General features: G+C 36.0%; 1 protein-coding gene and 1 long non-coding RNA gene across 4 annotated transcripts in view; one reads left to right on the forward strand and one right to left on the reverse strand.

The window, feature by feature from the left end:
• The window catches only part of LOC143360934 (uncharacterized), a 175,682-nt gene that overhangs the window by 57,349 nt on the left and 98,292 nt on the right, over positions 1–20,041 (reverse strand). The window lies entirely within an intron of this gene.
• The window catches only part of LOC143360924 (uncharacterized), a 333,702-nt gene continuing 332,277 nt past the window's right edge, over positions 18,617–20,041 (forward strand). For all 3 annotated transcript variants that reach the window (XR_013083372.1, XM_076800123.1, XM_076800125.1), the window contains exon 1: positions 18,617–18,737. The gene's annotated coding sequence lies outside the window, so the exon portion shown is untranslated. The remainder of the gene's footprint in view (positions 18,738–20,041) is intronic.

Genomic DNA, 20,041 nt, shown 5'->3' on the forward strand with positions numbered 1-20,041 from the left:
CCCTCAGTTATCAATTTTAAACGACTGACATTGATTTCCAATGCAAAGTTTAAAAATTCTTATTCGCGGAATTATATGTTAGGATTATTAATCTTTTAAGCTAATATAAATTTGATTGCAAAAGAACATTTCAATGTAACAGAACTATAATTTCAATCAACCAGTTAGCTGTTTCGACCTCTTTGAAAAATGTGTACCTAAGTTGCGTCGCAAAAATTAACCTCTGTTTGAATTATAGCTGTTTTGGCGAGTATACTCGTCATGACACAAAATATTGCCATTTCTTCATGACGGGTATACTCGTCAAACACAGTTAACTGGTTAAGTCACCACAAAATTGGCCTCGTAAAATGTCGTTTATCGTCCAGGAGTCCAGGAGTATTGGTGAAAGTCTCGTAAAATAAGAATTCATAAAAAAAAATTCAAGTTTAGATATAAAGGCCTGAGCTCATGCCAGTTTTTCATATATCATATTTGGCGCCAATTTTTATTTGAAAGATGCCACGAACGTGTTGGTGAAAGTCACATAAAAAAATAATGAAAAATAAAGAAGTTTTGTTATTGGATTAGTAGAGGTCTTTTAGTCTCACACCGATATACTTGACCAGTATTATGTTTACATTCCTCGACGTCCGAGGACTCTCGAGTTTCTGGGTCCCTCACGGGCTATACCCCGCTATAGTGGGGATAGTTCTGTGACTTTTATCAGCCAGACATTTGCGACATACATCGAGAAAACACTGTACTACGTTTTGTCCATATCATAGTTCGTCCGTTTCAGTTAAACAAATTTACACTTGTCTGCGAATATTGTTCGTTCCTAGAAGATAATATTCCTATCCATATGTGCTAATTCCTCCATATGATTTCTTATATTAACCCTTAGCACTCGAATAGTGACTGTTAGGCACCACTAAAAATTGTTGTTATTAAAAATATTTTTTACATTATTAAATTTGTATGTATAACATGAAAAAAATATATGGAAGTGCAATATTATAGGTGGGAAGAAATGTTTCGTTTTGGAGTTAAAATAGCTTCAAGTGCAAAGGGTTAATAAATGGCTTCTTAAAATTGTTCTACTTGTTTCTGCAGATACTACCTTATTAAAATATTTAAAATTAACTGTGCGGCGCGGCGACATTCACCACATGAGTGATACTTGTCGTTAGATTATTTAATAATGTCAATATAAAAATCGCGTGCAGTTTCACTCATGATAGCCTTTAAGGGATACAAACGATAGAAATATTTTAGGTAGCAGTTTTAGGTGACTTAATCTACGTGTAGTCTATCGTGGATAATTCAGATTTAAGGCTGAAGAACACATTCATCACACAGACCTTACTGGCGGCTTTAAGAATGTTTCTTTTGTTCTGTGAAATGGGACAAGATCTTTTCTTTTAGAGAACTCTTCTCAGAGTAACAGAGCTTCTTCTACTTCTTCTCTTTCGCTCGAATTTACAAAAAAGTTTCAGTGCTAATTAGTTGAGCATGAAAATTACTTTATAGTTTCTAGTAGAACTTTTTTAGAGTGGTGGGGAGGAGGGGGGGGGGTGGGGTCATGTTTCCTTGAACTGAACTGTACAGGGCGTCCTTTATAAAAATATTGGAATAGGTCCGTATAAATATACAGTGACTCACATAATTGATAGCAATCACTTAAAATCAGAATAACTTTTTTATGAATAAACCAATCGACTTAAGTTTTTTCTGCCAAGCTAGACGGATTAGTTTACTAGATGATGTGTAATGAAAATTTTGGACACATTGCGTTTAGTCGTAATTACGAAAAAAATAGTAAAAGTTGCTTTTCACAATTTTATCATTCGAGCTTGTAACGAAAATTAAAAAAATGTGTTTCCCACATACGTTATACATATGTATACATGCTAAAAAATTTCACCGAAACTGATTAACTGGTTTATGAATTAGAAACGATGAAAAATTATGTCTACATACACAGTCTGTCCCATTTCCAATGAGACTGGTCGAAATTAACAGCCGATTGCAGCGTCATCTATTGATTCATCTATTGAATTTTGTATACACATCTTTCATCTATCTTCACACCAAATTTCTTAGCATTTCAATTGTTCTGTCAATAGTTACGACATTATAACTAACCGTCCACTGTGTCGGTCTGTCGAAAAATCGCTATGGAGCAAAAAGCGAATATCAAGTTTTGTTTTAAGTTGGGCAAAACTGATCAAGAAACATTCGAATTGATGAAAAACGTTTACGGTGACCAGTGTCTATCCCGTGCACAAGTATTCCGCTGGTTTGCTAGATTTCGTGATGGTCGTGAAGACCTTGAAGACGACGAACGCGCACCGAAGCCGAGAACCTCGAGGAATGAAGAAAACATTGAGAAAGTCAGGCAAATTCTGCGCTCTGACCGTTGTGTGTCCGCGAGACTTATCGAGGAGATGACTGGCATTCCTAAGAGTGTGGTCCATCGCATTCTGACCGAGGATTTGGGAAAGAGAAAAATCTGCGCGCGATTTGTGTAATGCGCCGTCGCACAAAGCCCTACTTGTACGCGAGTTTTTGGCCAAAAAAAGCATCATAACGCGCGACCACCCGCCGTACTCGCCTGATCTAGCGCCGTGCGACTTCTGGCTATTTCCTAAACTCAAATTAGCGTTGAAGGGGAACACTTACAGTACGATTCCTACCATCCAGAAGGCTTCGACCGACATCCTGCAAGCTAATCCGGCCCCCGAGTACCAGACATGCTTCGACAAGTTTTATGATCGGTTTCAACGCTGTATTGACTTGGAGGGGGATTATTTCGAATAAATACGATGGAAGAAATGCCCTGTAAAGCGTCTTCTTTTTTATTTTTGAGCAGTCTCATCGGAAATGGGACAGACTGTGTATAACTTATATGAGTCTACAGAACACATTTTTTAAATATTCATTACAAACCCAAATGAAAAAGTTATGAAAAGCAACTATCACTACTTTTTCCATAGATCAGACTAAATGCAATTTTTCCAAAATTTTCTTTTAAAGCGTGTTTCATCAATTATGTGACTGACTATATGTATGTACATAGGGTGTCTCTCCTAACTCGACCATCTAAAATATCGCGTTTGTTTTTTATGATAGGAGAAAATTTCAGAGGAAAACATTAGTTTGTTCAGAGAGGCAAATATTACAATAGGCAAAAAAATTTGTTCAAGATTATATTTTTTGAGATTTCACCTTCATCCTTCTCGAAAAAGTTTTGACCGCATAGTTCATTTGTTTTGTAAAACAGGGAATATTAAATCACTGGAAAGGAAACGATCAAAGTCTGCTACTGGAGAAGGTGCCGAAACTTTTGTATTGGGTATAGTAATATTGTTCGCGGCGATTTTGTAATGTCGATCGTATCATCGCGAAGGAGGACGATAATCGCGTCATGTAGGTATATATGCGGGTCTAGCGAGCGATTCACGGTGGTCGCGATTGACGGGCGGGCGTTGTTGTGGAGACGGTCGAAAACAAAGAAAGAGTGTGTTGAGAAAAAAGGTTGAATTTACTTGTCAGAAGGAGAGAGTCGACTCGGGTCCTTCATGCGATAGTTCGTAATTGAAAATTGAGTTGCTTTTTTGGTTTGAATGCTCACGCGAGTGATTCCGGGTAATAGGAGATTTGGTTTCGCACTCGGTTCGGCAATACTTGAATCCTCCCAGGCCGGCTCACAGATCCAAGGGCATTGGCAGCTTTGAAGCTCCTTTCCAGTGAATCCCGAAGCTGGGACGGATTGCAAGGCTAGCCGTAGTGCTGCCGGCAGAGGAGTGCCCTATGGGCCAGCCGGCAATTGTGCAGAGTTCCAGTGGAACTCTGCTGTGGATCACTACGCGCAGAGACTTGAGTATTAACGGTAAGAGAGCTCTCTTAGTTTTAGACTAAAATGTCCTTTAGCATGTAAATTGCTTGAAACGCCGATTTTCTAACCTCGTTATCTATATTTAAACACTATTTGATACTGGGCTTTCGTACGGCGAAATTCTTGTAGTTGCTTAATAGAATAAATTTATTGCATCTTGCTTTGGCTTTTCCTCGTAATCCGTCGAGGTTTTTATGCCGAAGCAAGAATTTGTTCAACCGGGAAATTGTGTATTTCATTCTAGTATAAGTTCGAACATTGTTTAATCTGAACTTCTATGAATCCTGTCTTTTAAATGATTGAAAAACAAATATTGATCCTACTACAAGTTGTCGAAAAATTTAACGTTCTTTAAGTATTTCCAAAGCAAGTGTGTACCGAATATTGCAACGTCATAAATTGCATCCATACCATATTTCCTTACATCAGGAGCTTCATGGCAACGACTTTGAGAATCGTGTTGCTTTTTGTACATGCACATTGCAGCAAATACAAAGAAATGAACATTTCTTTTACGACGTTCTCTTTACTGACGAAGCTATTTTTTGTGACCATGGACAACTGAATACACATAATATGCATTATTGATGCACTGAAAACCCGAAATGGCTTGGACAAGTAGTACACCTGTGTCCATGGAGAGTAAATGTATGGTGTGGAATCGTTGGTGATAACATATGAATTTTTCGTACTCAAGGTCACATGAAGGTCATATTGTTACGGGTCGTTCGATTCGTCTTGACCTCGGCTATCTTATAGCGGTAATAAAAATATTTCATTCCATTTTAAAAAAAACTTCGATAACCTTGAAATCTCAAAAAATATAACCTTGAACGAATTTGTTTGCCTATCATAATATTTGCCCCTCCGAACCAACTAATATTAGCCTGTGAAATTTTCTTCGATCATAGAAAACAAGCCAGCTATTTTAAATTATCGAGTTGGGTAAGGCACCCTGTATACATATTGAAAATTTCATCGAAACTGATTAACGTTGTTATGAACTGCAAACGATTCCAGATTATGAAAATTGCAGTTTACGATTTTCGGTCTATAACTGCGATATTCGCGATCTTTATCCCGTACCTGGGATTCTAAAAGTTCTATGTAGTCTCCAAGAAATTAAAGAGACTACACATATGCTACCATTTAATCCAATTTGATACAATTGTGTTCAGCGAAATTTGGGTAGTTACAATCGTTATGGGATCTTGGCAAAACCGTTTCTTCAAACTTTACAACAGGTAAAAAAGCGTTGTGTGCTTTAGGAGCGCTTTGGATTTGTCTCCAGTGCAATGCTGTAAGCCAAGTGACGTCAGTGGAGGGCAACAAAAGAGATAGAAGATTAGCCATCTTGCTTTCCCCAGGTACAGGGAAGAAAAGCCTTCGTGTAGAGTGCCATGAGTAGCCGTGGAGTCGTTACTAGCGATTTAATGAAGACAGAGTAATTTTCCCATGGGGAAATTTCTGCTCATTCTTGCTTTAGATGCACTTTTCTTGAAACTCATTAGCCAATTTGGGGTTCAGTAACGGTTACGTCCATTCTACGTATCGGCATTTCATTCACACACACGCACACATTCCCCGTCCTTCCTTCAGTTGAATTCCCACATATCCACATGTTCACATTCAGTCTCGATTGCCACGCTCCGCGACAAAAAGATGACATACTTGATTTATTTAAGGTTTTCGGAAGTTGGACGTAATGAAGCAATGCTTTTAAGGGGTATATACAGGGTATTCGACAACAGGTGGGAGAAAATTTGTACGCAGACTTTAATACTCTATGGATCCACGAGGGAATTTCTAAAAACTGCCCTATGGAATTATCGAGTAGAAGGGATCAATGCCCTTTCACTTTACAATCGGCTCACAGAAGTAATTTACTCGTGATCACTATAAAGTGGTTTCCTTATATCCATTGTGTCTATGTATTCATAAAAATACACATATGCAATATACACCATGCATTTCGAAGTATGTGTTAACCCTTTGCACTCCTATGTCAAGTGTGACTCGACATTAGTTTTTATCTCAGGAGCTCCATTGTCGAGTCCCACTCGACATTATTTCATGTCCAAATAAATAGATGTCGCGCACACGTTACCGACGCTCTTACCGACCCGGTTTATTGTTATTATTATTATTATTAAGCGAGAGAAAACTTACGTAACTTACATCAACCTGCTCAGAGTTTGAAAACTGTATAACTGTCACCCTCTAAATATTTACGATGAGTAAAAGGCGCGTATATCAAATTTAATACTTAAAAGCGTTGGGAGCTGCTGGTAACGAAATTGAAATAAAATTCGGAGTACAAAGGGTTAATGGTAGATTACCTCAAGGTCATTTCATAGAGGTATGCTGACCTCTTTTTTTCTGTACTTTCATAATATCAAAACAAAAATATGGCATTTCATTTAAAAATATATGTTACGGGTTCGGGCATCTTTAAAGAATAAAACGAGTGAAATACCAAAGAGACCTTTATTAAATAGAGGAGGAATACTTAGTACGAGGCTATAGTGGATCGGCGAGGCGAGCATAGCGGAGAAAAGAGCTGTGTGGTGAGCAAAGCGATGCGGTGCGTGTTTATAGTGACGCGGTTAGTAACGAGGAACAAACCATCTACTTTTTCTTTAGTATGTTTAGTATGAAAGCTCATGTTGGCCGGCAATATTCTTACTAAATATTATATATTAACTTCAAATTGTGTAAGACGCAGAATTAGGAAGTGGTCAATCCATCCTATTAATAAAGATAAAGAAGAAAGTGGGGAATTTAATCGTTTCTATTTTAAATTGAGGCAGAGTCCCGATAAATTTAAACAGTATTTTAGAATGTCGATCGTAGCATTTGATCGGATTTTAGAATTGGTAGGTCCAAAAATTAATGTCCAATGGAGTAATTTTATTTAGAATCCAATCAGTATTGATGAGCGCTTAGTTATTACCATAAGGTAAGTAAAGCCAATTCCGTATTATATAAAAGGAATCATATTTTTTTATATTTCAATAATTTTTATTCATTAAAATTTGAATACATTTGTAATATAAATAATTAATGATACGGATGAGGATTAATTGAAATTCCATTTCTTTTTTGAAGAACTTACTTTTTACTATTTTTTTATAGATTCCTTGCGACTGGTAGAAGCTTCCGAGATCTTTCTTTAACATTTAAACTTGGCTATACTACCGTCAGAAGATTTATAGAGTCAATGGTAAAATTATGGGAATGTCTGCAGCACATTCATATGAAATCACCAACTTTAAACGACTTTTTGAGAGCCGCATGTGATTTTTATAATATTTGCAATTTTCCGAACGTAATTAGTGCAATTAATGGGAAACACATACGCTTGAAATGTCCATCAAACTCTGGGATAATGTATTATAATTATAAGCATTTCTTTTCAATTGTTCTACAAGCGGTTGCAGATGCTCGTGGAAAATGTATTATTGTGGAAATTGGGGGATATGGAAAACAAAGTGATGGTGGTACTTTTCGGTCATCAAAACTCTTTGATTTAATGGATAAAGGAAATTTAAATATTCCTCGAGATTCGCCATTGTCAGGAACATCAGATCCAATGCCTTTTGTATTTATCGGAGATGAAGCTTGTCCACTATTAAGGCATCTGCTAAAATCATATAATCGACGAAATTTAGATCCACAAAGAGAGTATTTTAACTCTCGCTTTTCTAGAGCGAGACGTATTGTTGAATGTGCATTTGGAGTTATGACTGCAAAATGGAGAATTCTTTGGAAGCCAATTGAAACATCGCCTAAATTTACTGACAATATTATCAAATGTATATGCGTTTTGCATAATGCAGTTATCAATATGGAGGGAACTGAATGCTTCGAAATGTACAACGAGTATGTACAGGAAAATGATAGAAATGCTGTTACTATTGGAAGAAGTGGAAATAGAGCTTCAAGTCAAGCTAATCAGGAAAGGGACGCATTTAAGATGTTCCTTTGGCAGAACCAAATCTGAGCCATGTTTTGTAAATATTATTGTAAATATTATGTAAGATGAAACTTATACAGAATAATGGAACGAAGGAAGAAGAGAGAAAATGTAACGCCGAAAGGCATATATTTGAAAATAAAGATGTATATATAATGAATAGTAATAATAATAAATAATATTTTATTATTATAAATAATTCTGTTATATTTCTAATAAAGTCATTTTATTTAGACGTTTCATAAACATAACGGTAAACCATTTTTTGTATATCCATCATAAGTAACATTTTTTTTTCATCTGGCAGTTTCTTAATGTGTGGAATGAGGCTTTGAAAAAAGCCTATATCTTCATCATTCTGTTCCTCTGATATTAACCGTAACTTTTTTTTTCTCTATTTCTATCAATTGGGAAGCTATTTCCTGATTAGTTGAAAGATTATTCGATCTTTTTGATTTTCTCGTGCTGCTACAACCGGCAACAGATGAAACCGTTGAAGACAGTGCGCAGTAGATGACGGAGAAAATATATTGATATTAGAATCTTCGAATAAGTTTTCATTCGGATCTGACAATGCATGATCGACTACTAAATTTCCGTTATTTTTCCGAGGGATAAATTGATCTTTAAGAAAACTTAATGCATCAAAATACTGCCATGAAGATAGTGGCTCTGTATGATCAGGGTTATCTAGATTTTCGTATTCTTCAATTCCAGCTCCTGACCTCGGTTTTACTTTCTTCAGCATCTCGGTCCGAAATTTATCACGCAAATTTTTCCATTTGCTTCTTACAATTTTACCTTGAAGTAAAAAATTAATATTGTAGCATGCGTAGAAAATGCGAGCACATGACGCGGGCTATTTATTTGTTCCTTTTTTGAAGAACTCGCTTTTTACTACTTTTTATTATGCGACATTAAGGTATCTGCTAAAACCATATAATCGAATAAAGCAATTGCGTTTTGCATAATGCAAAACAAAAAAGAAACATAAAAATATAATGATTTATCTTCTATATATATGTTATAATTACTTGTAGATTTCATTTCTTTTGCTACTTCTTCCCATAGTTTATCCAGCACGTATCTATTGTGATGATTTTTGTCCTTTTGATCCCATAAAGGACGATTTTTAAAAATTAAACTACTTAATAAATCAAGTGACATGGTACACCCGAATGCCTCCGAACCGCGATTGTCTCCGCTATCAGAAACAAACATTCTTGTTTCTATGTGCACCGCTATTATACGCCGCCTTGCTCACCGCTCTAGTCACCGCTCCACTATTTCAGTTGCATTTGATTACATTGGTCTGATTTTGCCGCGATATTCACCTCGTTGCTATTCTCGATCTTCACCGCTCCACTATAACCGTACCCTTAGCTTTGCGACTTCCCTCAGTGACGTTCGCCAACCGACTCTGTCATGTCTCCGTTGTATCGTCGTCACTAAGACGACGCGGCAACGAAGACCATTCGGTGCAATGTCTCGATATCGAAACATATCGATACTCGTAACAATATGACGTGACCTTGAAATGACCTTGAAATAAAGGTAATGACGTTCGACATAGAAAATGATGATAAAAGTCCTTCTATATCTTTGTTCTATCACGTACTGTTCACCGACATTCTACATAAGTGTTTACTCAATATACATATGTCCAAAACACAGGTCTAATCACGGACATATATCGGCCAGAAAATAATATTCTTTGATCCACGCCGAACGTAGAAAAGGACAGCGCACCTCTAGAGGCCCCGGTCCATGGCCCCTCATGGTGTATACCCTGCGGCAGTGGGGATAGGTCTGGGGCTTTTATCGGTTAGGCCTTTGGGACATACATATATAGAGTAAACACTGTATTTCCAAAACTTTCGGTGCTTGTTGCTTCATTCTAGATCAACCGATTTCACAAACACAAATACAGAAAATATATTTTTTCCATTTTTAGTGATGAAGCAGTTGTAAGAAACGAGCTCCACAAAATTTATGTACCCATCAATTAGTAAACTCATCTATCTAACATTAAAAAGACTTAAAATTTGAATTCATTTTAAAGAAATTATCCTGATTGAAGTGAAGTTTGCTCAACCTAACAAGCGAATTCGAATATTACGTTCCTCGTTTTTTTTTCTCTTCCCGTGCGACGATGCTGCGCGAGCGGGTATGCGTGTTGTATGCCGTGTGAGTGCGATGCGTGTGCCACGTGCGAGATTACGTTCTTTTATATTATATTATACATAGTAAACTTTATTCATTAAGTTTCTTCATCATTATAATAAACTTCAGGTTATGTTTTGGGAAGTAGAAATTAAATTAATAAACATTCATTTCACTGATTTATAGTGTTAAGATTAATATAAACTTCTTTAGCATTGTTTAATAGTACCGCAGTCAAACGGAACGAGATTTATGACCTCGCAAAATTTGTCGTACAAATTGCGATATCGAGGACGCAACAATACTCATACTTGAATTTGCTGTTTTATAAGGTTTTACTAAAAATTTATGAACACTTTTTCTCTTTCCTTCTACCCAAGGAGAAGCTGAAGGGCTGTAGCTGAAGAATTTCATAACACTGTGCTGGATTCATCCGTTTTAAGATATTTTGTCTTTTATGAAAATTTTTTAGTACAAGTGAAATAATATTTTATACAGAAAGTGATATTTGGCTAAATAAAATATTTTCCTTTTAACAATTTAGAATATAAAATAAATATTATTACTTTGTACGTCGAATGTGTTGGAAGAAGTTTAGTCGTTGGTTTATTTATCAATCCCGGAAGTACAAACTCTCGTACTTAATACTGATAATACGCAATACATTGAAAAACAAAAAACTATACACACGTTAAGCTACACACATCACAACCGCATGTTAGACGTGATCGGTTAAATTTTCTTTAAGTTATGTATTTTTGAATGGGACACTAAGTCGCGCAAGAAAATTTTAACAAAAGTTATATGTTTCGGGGAGTACCTGTGGAGGATAAGAATGGAACCGATAACATAGCGTCACTACGTCATCTACCTTCTTAACAACTTTTCGACCATTTTGCCGACAAATAATGGAGGGCGTTCAGTTTCATAGAACCTAAAGAATAAGAAGTCAATATTTTAGGTGTCTGATCTCTCCAAAATTTTTCCACTTTTCAACATCCTCTTTTAATATTTGTTTTAAATTGTTAATACGTGCACCAATTTGTTGTAAATGAAAGATTTATTACCCGAGTAGTAAGAGTATTCTGTTAGCTTAAAGCACAGAACGGAAACATCTACACATCCACAACCCATGGAGGGACCTCTGCCAGGTCTGTCGCTGTCCCTCTTTAACGGCTTGGAAGTAAAGATGTTTCACTGGTATGACATCAGCCGTAATACGCACGTTGCCGCTTTGGTAACAATGTCACACAGAATGCAGAGCCGTAATGCAGAAAGGATTATAGCGTACAATGCGGAATGCGCATATTTTATAGATTTCTAAGGAATTCTTATAACCAGAGTGGGGTAGAGTAGCATACATTTTCCTTTCCGACTACAATACCGAGGAAAATTTCTTCAAAACGTGCGCATCCTTCTCGGTATGTACAGGGTGGGGCAATAACAATGTCCAGTTTCAATATTGCCGTTATTTGTAATAATATGAAAAAAATGTTATAACGAAAACTTACACGGTATAGAGGGGGACATATTGTGACACAAACATTTTCTGCGTGGGTGGGGCATAGAGGAGATTTCAAGGTCAACTCTATTTTGTTAAATGGACTGCTATGTTTTTTTTTTATCACGATGTGATAACCAGTGTTGAGACGAATTCGGCGAGTTATCATTGAAGGTCATGCAAGGTCAAATATGGTAGTAAAATAAACTTTATTACATTACGGGAGATACTCGAATTGATGACTGTTTGCGTCAATGCAAAGTTGCAATCTTCGTATCCCTGCATCACGTGCATATCTTATCGTTTCTTCACGTACCATAAGAGAATTTCTCAACACTCCGAATCACTGGATAGGATGTAGTGGACACATACTATGGCCAACTCTTTCACCCGATCTAACTCCTCTTGATTTTTTTTTTTGTGGGAAACACTCAAAGATGATGTGTATCGTGATCAACCGACTACACCAGAGAACATGCAAAAAAGAATAATTAGATCTTGTAGATCAATTCCAAGAGAAACAATTGAAAGTACAATTGATTGCCTTGTAAAACGTTTAAATGTTTGTGTTACTGCTCAAGGTCATAATTTCGAACATTTAATTTAATTCAAATAAAATGATTGTACTTTTTGAAGTTATCATTGCTTTATCATAAATTTTCAAGTCCAAGGTCATTTGAAGGTCATAGTGTACAACATCGTTGAACTCGTCTTGACATCAGCTACAATACTGTGAAGTAAAAATCATTGATGACCTTCGAAAAACCTTGAAAACGACTGCTATTGGAACATTTCTTAATATTATCATATTTGCCCCTTTTAACAGTACAACTTTTCTCTCTAACATTTTCTTCTATCTCTAAGCCTAACGGAGCTATTTAGGTGGCCTGTTTCTCGTGAACGTCTCGGTATATGATTATACATATTTTTAACAATAAGGAAATTAAAAAGCTGGGAAGATCGATTTTTCTGAACTAGAAACTGCTATAAATCGTTTTTTCACCTGACAATGCCTAACATTAGAATACAGGGTGGTCCGTTTAAGTAAGGCCACCTAAATATCTCTTCAGGTTATTGAGATGTAAAAAACATGTGGAGTGTAAACGTCTGGTGTGCCATTTTAAATAATCAAATAATTGGTCCTTGTTTCATAAACGGTACTTTAAATACAGAAAAATATGTAACATTCTTGTAAAATGAGCCACAAATACTTGTACAAGATGTATCACTAGACATCCGTTTAAGAATTTGGTATCAGCATGACGGTTGTCTGGCACATTCGACACGTCTTGTCAAACAAATTTTGGATGTAAAATTTCCAAATCGATGGATTGGTCGCACTGGAGTTGCAAGATGGCCACCGCGTTCACCAGACGTCACACCAATGGACATTTTTTGTGGGGAAAATTGAAACAAACAGTTTATAATGAACAACCAACTACACCAGAGGACATGAAAAACCGAACTGTAGTTAGAGTTTGTGTTGATATTAATTCCGAAACAATAGAAAGATCACAGTGAAATGTGTCACCGTAGAAGGACACCATTCTTAACATCACACACATATGCTGATCGATATTTTTAGTGTGATGAAAAATATTTTCTTCGTATTCACAGGTTCAGGAGTTGTGGCCGAAGATATTTGACATCAGTTCTAGGTAAAACTTTAATTTTCCAGTGATGCTGTAAATTAAACCAGCACTTTTCTCGTGAACAGTGAGTATTTCGTTAAATACTTTAATTTTGTTGTATTCCGTAAATCTTATTTGCAATATTTTCGTGTTTATCAATCAATGCGAAATAAGATCTACACAATTCAACAAAATTGAAGTTGAATTATCTCTTCTTTTGATTTTTCGACATAAATTAATACTTTTTTATAGAGAATCACGAGCTGAATCGAATAGTGCATAGAAAAATATATATTTCTATTTAAGAAAATGAAGATGACCTGGAAATCTCCAAAAGTCTGTCACCTAAAAAAAAACGGTTAGTGCCATATTATAGTCCTCTTTATATTGAAAACCTTTGGTTAATAAAGTTTTTTGTATATATGTACTGGACCACCCTGTGTAAAAAATGTATGCTCTATATTGCTCCTCCTAGTTTCTCCTATGATAGCAAAAACCAATTTTCCGTGAATTCACTGGTGTATTAATTTGACTCGTGAGTTTTGCGTCAGATTTTGGTTACATTTTAATTTCCGTCTTTCGTGAGGACTACAGACCGATTTTCAGTGAACTCATTCGTGCATTAAGAATGACGAATTTACTCCATCATTCTTTTTGTTATTCGTACGTCGTAGCAAAATGTTTGCAAACATATTTTGTTTAAATCCGTGAAGTGTAGGTTCTCGACAAGTAACGCAGTGCATTTTTGCAACGACATTACAGTTCGACCGACCGCTCATTTTGTTTTCCTTGCTATAAATGCGATGAAATAAAATGTTTATGAAAAGTTCACGTTCAACTCCATGAAGAGTTGAGTTTTCGATTATGCAGAAAAGGGGAGTCCTCACTGATTTCAATGACCTCCAAATATGTTGTCAAGGTCATCATTCGGAACAACTTTTCCTTATACGTGTGCCTAATATTTTCAACGTTTCTGATACATTTCTATCCGATTAGGTTAGGTTTGGGTTAGATATACAGAGTTGAGATGCAGGTGGAAGAGTGGAGAACCTCCTCCACTTACGCTGTTACGTTACAGTAAGAAATTGAGTTATCTCTGAAACCTAAATCAGACTTCGCTTAAACCTAACCAGGTCCTAATCCAAAATTCATGTTATCGTAAATTATTAATCCTGTGTTAGTTTGGATTTCAACCATTTCAGTCAGTATTTATCTGAGTTTGTTTTTAAAAAGATATTCGATTTCGATGAGAAGGTAAATGTTTTACTCTAAATAGAGGCAGATACGTAATATACTCAATAAAAAAATTAAATTAACAGTTTCGAAGAAATATTGTTAATAAACAGCAACCGCCCCACAGTGGTCCGGATTCCAGAATTTAGGGACATTCGACCAAAAAGTCGACTTTTCGAAACTGAAAACTAATCAATTTGTATTGCTTTGTAAATGTCTACAGATCTCGAAAATGAAGAAATTAATGAAATTGAATAAATATTTTAGTTACAATGATCATTTAAAGTTGAACGTTTTGAAAATAGCATATTCCACTAGGAAAAATTGCTTAAGTTCCTTGCGATGTCCTCATCGTCTCGTCCCATATTTTTTTTTGCATGCTATAGAGCATCCCTTTCCAATAAGAAACCATATATTTTTTCAGTAATAACTAATAATAATATGTTTAAAAAATAATGCTGAATGATACATGACAGATTAAAAAAATTGTATATATTTGTCAAAGTATATCTTTTTTATCCCAAAATATCCCGGGCTCTAACAAACAGGAATATGTTCGGTACAACTTCCTTTAAATAACCGTACAAGAATCATTTCCTACTTCGTCCTACTTTACAAGTTATAGTTGTTTAAAGCTGACAATGTTGCGACAATGTTGTGAAGCGCGAGGCAATCCGAGAACTCTTAGCACTGAAAACATCCGAAATGCTTATATTCATATTATGCCTTATTTTTATATTGTGCCTCCCAATGCCTAACTGCATCAGTCGGCGCAGAACAATATGAGAGAACACAGAGCATTCGAAGCATTTTCTTGAAAACTGTATGCTGTTATCTAGTTATCTTCATTGTACTTTGTTCATAGTTTACGTTTTTATTTGTATGGTTTATGTGTGTTTAGTTATAGTGTATTTGTTAGTGTATCGTAGTGTGTTTGTTAGTGTATTTATTGTTGCGTATCCGCGTGTTTAATTAAGTTTATTAGTGAAGTTTATTACATTTATAATGGAGGCTTTCCGAACAAATCAAGACTTGTTCTACATTTTAAGGAACTCGGTTAAAGACTTAAGTGATCACCTATTTTTATGTGAAAAGATATGTGAGGTACTGGATATTTCACCAGAATATTTTAACAAACTGGATGTCAGTTTAAACAAACTATGTTTTAAATTAAAAACGAAATGGGTCCAATCACGTTATATTGAATCAAAATTAATTTCTTCATCGTAATAAAAAGTGGTTAGAAAAAGATTTCATATATCCTACTGGAATATTATCAAAAATCCCATCAAGTCCACAGACTGAAGAATTATTAAAAAATAAAGAAAACAAAAGCCGCTTGTACCTACTTCTTCAACAACAAAATGGTAAGATTAATTAGTATACTTCTTATTTTATCAATTAAATAAAATATTAATATTACTTTTGCTCGCAATATATATTTGTGACGTTAGATACCTTACTTAATAACTTGTATACCTGTACATATTATCAGAAATTCTAATAACATAATTACATTATATATAAAAAACTATATGATTTGAATTTCGAATTATTATACAATGGTTTTAATAAGGAAAGCAACTGATTCAACAACTACATAAAAGATTATAAAAATAATTAATTAACAAATTAAACATAAAATATATTCTAACGTGCATTATTAGAAAGAGATTATTTTATAATATTTTGTAGTTCAAACCTCATTTCAATATCTCAAACGGTTCAAAAGTTATACACAAATGTCCCTAAATTCTTCGATCCGGATCACTGTGTCCCCCCGAAGGTACGAAATCGTCAAAACCTCAAAAAGTAAGTCAATTTAGTTAAAAGTCAGAGTAGGTACTCCAGGGTTTTTAGAGTCGATGAATATGAATCGGATGTTAACATTACAAAAAACAATATGGCGGTTATGTAAATTAAAAATTTGTTGATTTTGCTGGAAAATTAGTACTGATCTGTTTCTTGGATGATTGTACAGGAAATTCTTGTTGAAATTACAGGAAATAATATGATAGATTCGATATTGTGGTGTATATACAGGGTGGTTGGTAACTGGTGGTACAAGCGGAAAGGGGGTGATTCTACGCGAAAAAAGAAGTTGAAAATATAGAATAAAAATTTTTCGTTTGAGGCTTTGTTTTCGAGAAAATCGAATTTAAAGATCCGTCGGGTTCGCGTGCTTTAGTATGCGTAGGAAGTAGAATTGGTAGGTTGTGGTCAGACGCAGCAGACAATTCCTATCGACTAACACGCGCATTGGCGGCATTTTCAAACTCAATGTTCTCGAAAACAAAGCCTCAAACGAAAAATTTTTGTTCTATATTTTCGACTTCTTTTTTCGCGTAGAATCACCCCCTTTCCGCTTGTACCACCAGTTACCAACCACCCTGTATATGATAGATTAAATATAGCAGCTTTAAAAATCAATGGTTTTGTGCAAAAAAGCAAAATCTTCATATGACCTTTATACATTAGCTTCATTATTTGAAAGTGTTTTTTAATTACAAAAATAAGTAAAAACAAACGAACAACATTTTCTCGTTTGGCGTTCCGTTTTCGAGAAAATTGAATTTGAAAATTCGATGGTTATGCGTGCTGCGGAATACTTACGGTTTGACGCGTCTGATCATTACTAACCAATTCTACTTCTTCCGAATGGCTAATTGTAAGTAAGTTTGACACACGAATGCGTCGATCTTTCAAACTCGTTTTTTCTTTTCAAAAACGAAACATCAACCGAAAATATTATTCGTCCTGAGACGCATTGTATACGCAACCAGAAATGTTGTAATTTGGACTAAACTTACCATGAGCTAAATTAAATGCACCGAATGCTTAGAACCCCCTACCAATGACGAAATATTGGGCCATCCTATAAAATATCATTCCTATCTTCGTTTACATGTATAAATGTTTACCGTACATGTATAATGTTTCCACAAAAAAGAAAAATATATTCCCTATTGTGATTGCACGTCGCAACTGTGAGTTGCATTCTTCAAACGCCTCCAATTAAATTAATTTTACGAATTATTTATTATTTATTTTTTCAAATAGAATGACTCACCTTTTGTATTGTGAATCGATAGAGTATTAAAATCTGCGTACAAATGGATACCTTCGTATGTCCCACATCTAATAAGATAACCGTATATAATTTACTTACCCTATTCAAATTAAGGGGTATCAGTTCGGTCACCTACTAGTCTCCAGATAGTAGATACGTATTGAAAATTATTTCGATAATATGTCTTTAATTATTACATTTATGATACATTGTTCAATACATTTGTACGCAGAATTTGATACTTTATAGATTCACGATACAAAAGGTAGGTCATTTCATGTAAACAAAGAACAATACTGTTAGTAAGATCTCGGAAAATATGATCTTCAGATAACCTTCGACCCCACAGACTTATGTTTCCCTCCAAATACGATAATTTTCTCTGAAAACATTTTTTGCGAAAACAATACTGTTCGTAAGATCTCGGAAAATATGAACTTCAGATGATCTTCGCTCCCACAGATTTATGTCCCCCTCCAAATACGGTAACTTTCTCTGCAAATATTTTTTGTATAAACATCAAAGTTATTAGAGGTGGCAAAGATAAGTGGGACACACTGAATAACTGACTGTATGTAATCTGTAAATTTGTTCTACAAAACGTATTTTTTAAAGTTCCTTTGCAAGTCCATATAAAAAGGTTGTAAAAAGCAACTTGTATTATTTCCTTCGTAATTCAGACTAAACATAATTTTTCCAAAAAAACGTCCGTCACATATCATCTAATCAACTAATTCATCTAGCTTTGCAGATAAGCTGAAGTCGTTTTCTCCGTTTATGAAAAAGTTATTCTTATTTGAGACGTAATCAATTGTGACCAATTATAAGACTGGGTGTATGTATACTGGGTGTTCTTCGGCAAGGAGTAAGATCTCTCGGAATTCGAGGAATCTTGGGGTGGTGGTAATTTGTTGCTAAAGGAACGAGAATTCGGTGCGAGGCGCGGCGGGGCGAGGCGGGGATTCATCGAGGGAAAGTTTCGTAAGTAACGCCTCGACAGGTGGCTCCGTGCGGTGAGATCTTTCGATACTCCTGGCGTGTCTACCACTACCAGCGAGCAGCCGCTGCCACCACCACCTACGTCGTTTCGTCAGCACCAACCCTGGCTGGCCTACGGTTAGCAGCCCCTCGCTCGACTCGCGGAGTCGAGGCGGCCTACCGAGCGGCAACCCCCCGACGCTCAGTGGTACCGCTTCCTTCGTAGCAAGCGTTACGCGCCGCGTATGTCTGCACTGCGTCCACTGTTCTCCATGGATTGTCAACCCTACGGAAAGTGTCGTCGAGTCAGTACCAACCTCTACTGTCGCCTACTAAATCTCCCATCTATTCGACACGCTGTGTTACACGGATACTCGGGCTCCGTTTGCTTTCCGTTCAAGTCTCGTGCGTCCACGCTCAGCGACTTTAATATCCAACCCTCCTTGTGATCGAGTGTTGTTTTCGATCCGGTTACCTGCGTCTCGCTCGCGTTCGCTACTTTCGCTGATTATCGGTACCCCCGTGTCCCGATGTTATTCCGGTTTCCGGCGAACCCGGTACATCGTGTGAATTGATTGCGCTGTATATCCGCTCGAAAACCACCTTCGGTTTTGCCGAATGATTCAGCTGGATTTTATTTGCTGATAAGCTGCCAAACCACTCACTCGCAGTACTTCTCGTACTCTTCCGTGTCTATTAGCCTCGCACGAATATAACGCGCTGACAGGGCCAATTAATTTGCGTCGTCCCCGTGGAAGCGGGCTTTCTGACTCTATTTCGTCCGATGACACTTTCATTACTCTATTGTTTACCATTTCCTTTTTTGTTTCTTCTTTTATTCGGTTATGATCGAAAAGCCTCGGTAACGAGTCGAATATCTCACCTTTTCTATTTCCATAAAAATAAATGTTCGGTGCAAAAGCGTTCACAAATATTGCGTTTTAAATAAAAGCCCATTCGATTTTACCATTTTACAGCAAACGTGATGCGGGCTTATAAAAATGTTTGCTGTAACATCGGTTGCCGTTCACAGTAGACAAACTCGATAGAAATAATAGGAGGAATCGTTATACTATTTAAGACAACAATACAATTAGACCATTTTATTACTAGCTACTTCGTTAACTGATTAAACCTTCCATTGTTATTATTATTATTAATTCTGCAATGTGCAGGTTCTCGCAGATATGTTATTCAAAAGTTATGGACCCTTGGACGGCAGCAGCGGGTCATTCTTATAACTAGACTGCGGATTTATATGCAAAATAAAAATTGTCCGCGTTCATTACAACGTGCAGGAGCTACGTACACATTTGTTGCTTCTCTTAATTAATTTATCAAGTTCAAAATAATGAAACAGTATTTTTAGATTATTGGAATATTTTTACTATTTTAATTTTGATCTACCCTTTTTTGACATTTTAATTGCATAAAATCCGCAGTCTGCTTATAATTAGAACTATTCACTGCTTAGTTCATTAATTTTTGAAAACGTATCGTTGAAAGCATTTCTTGTAGACACGTTCGTCCTTCTGTCGTTCCTATTACAGTAGCTGTTGATCTAATTAATTCGTCAGGAAATGAACAATTGAATGACGATTCTGACGCT

Source organism: Halictus rubicundus, chromosome 14 (genome assembly GCF_050948215.1).
Source record: "Halictus rubicundus isolate RS-2024b chromosome 14, iyHalRubi1_principal, whole genome shotgun sequence".
Classification (NCBI taxonomy): Eukaryota; Metazoa; Arthropoda; class Insecta; order Hymenoptera; family Halictidae; genus Halictus; species Halictus rubicundus.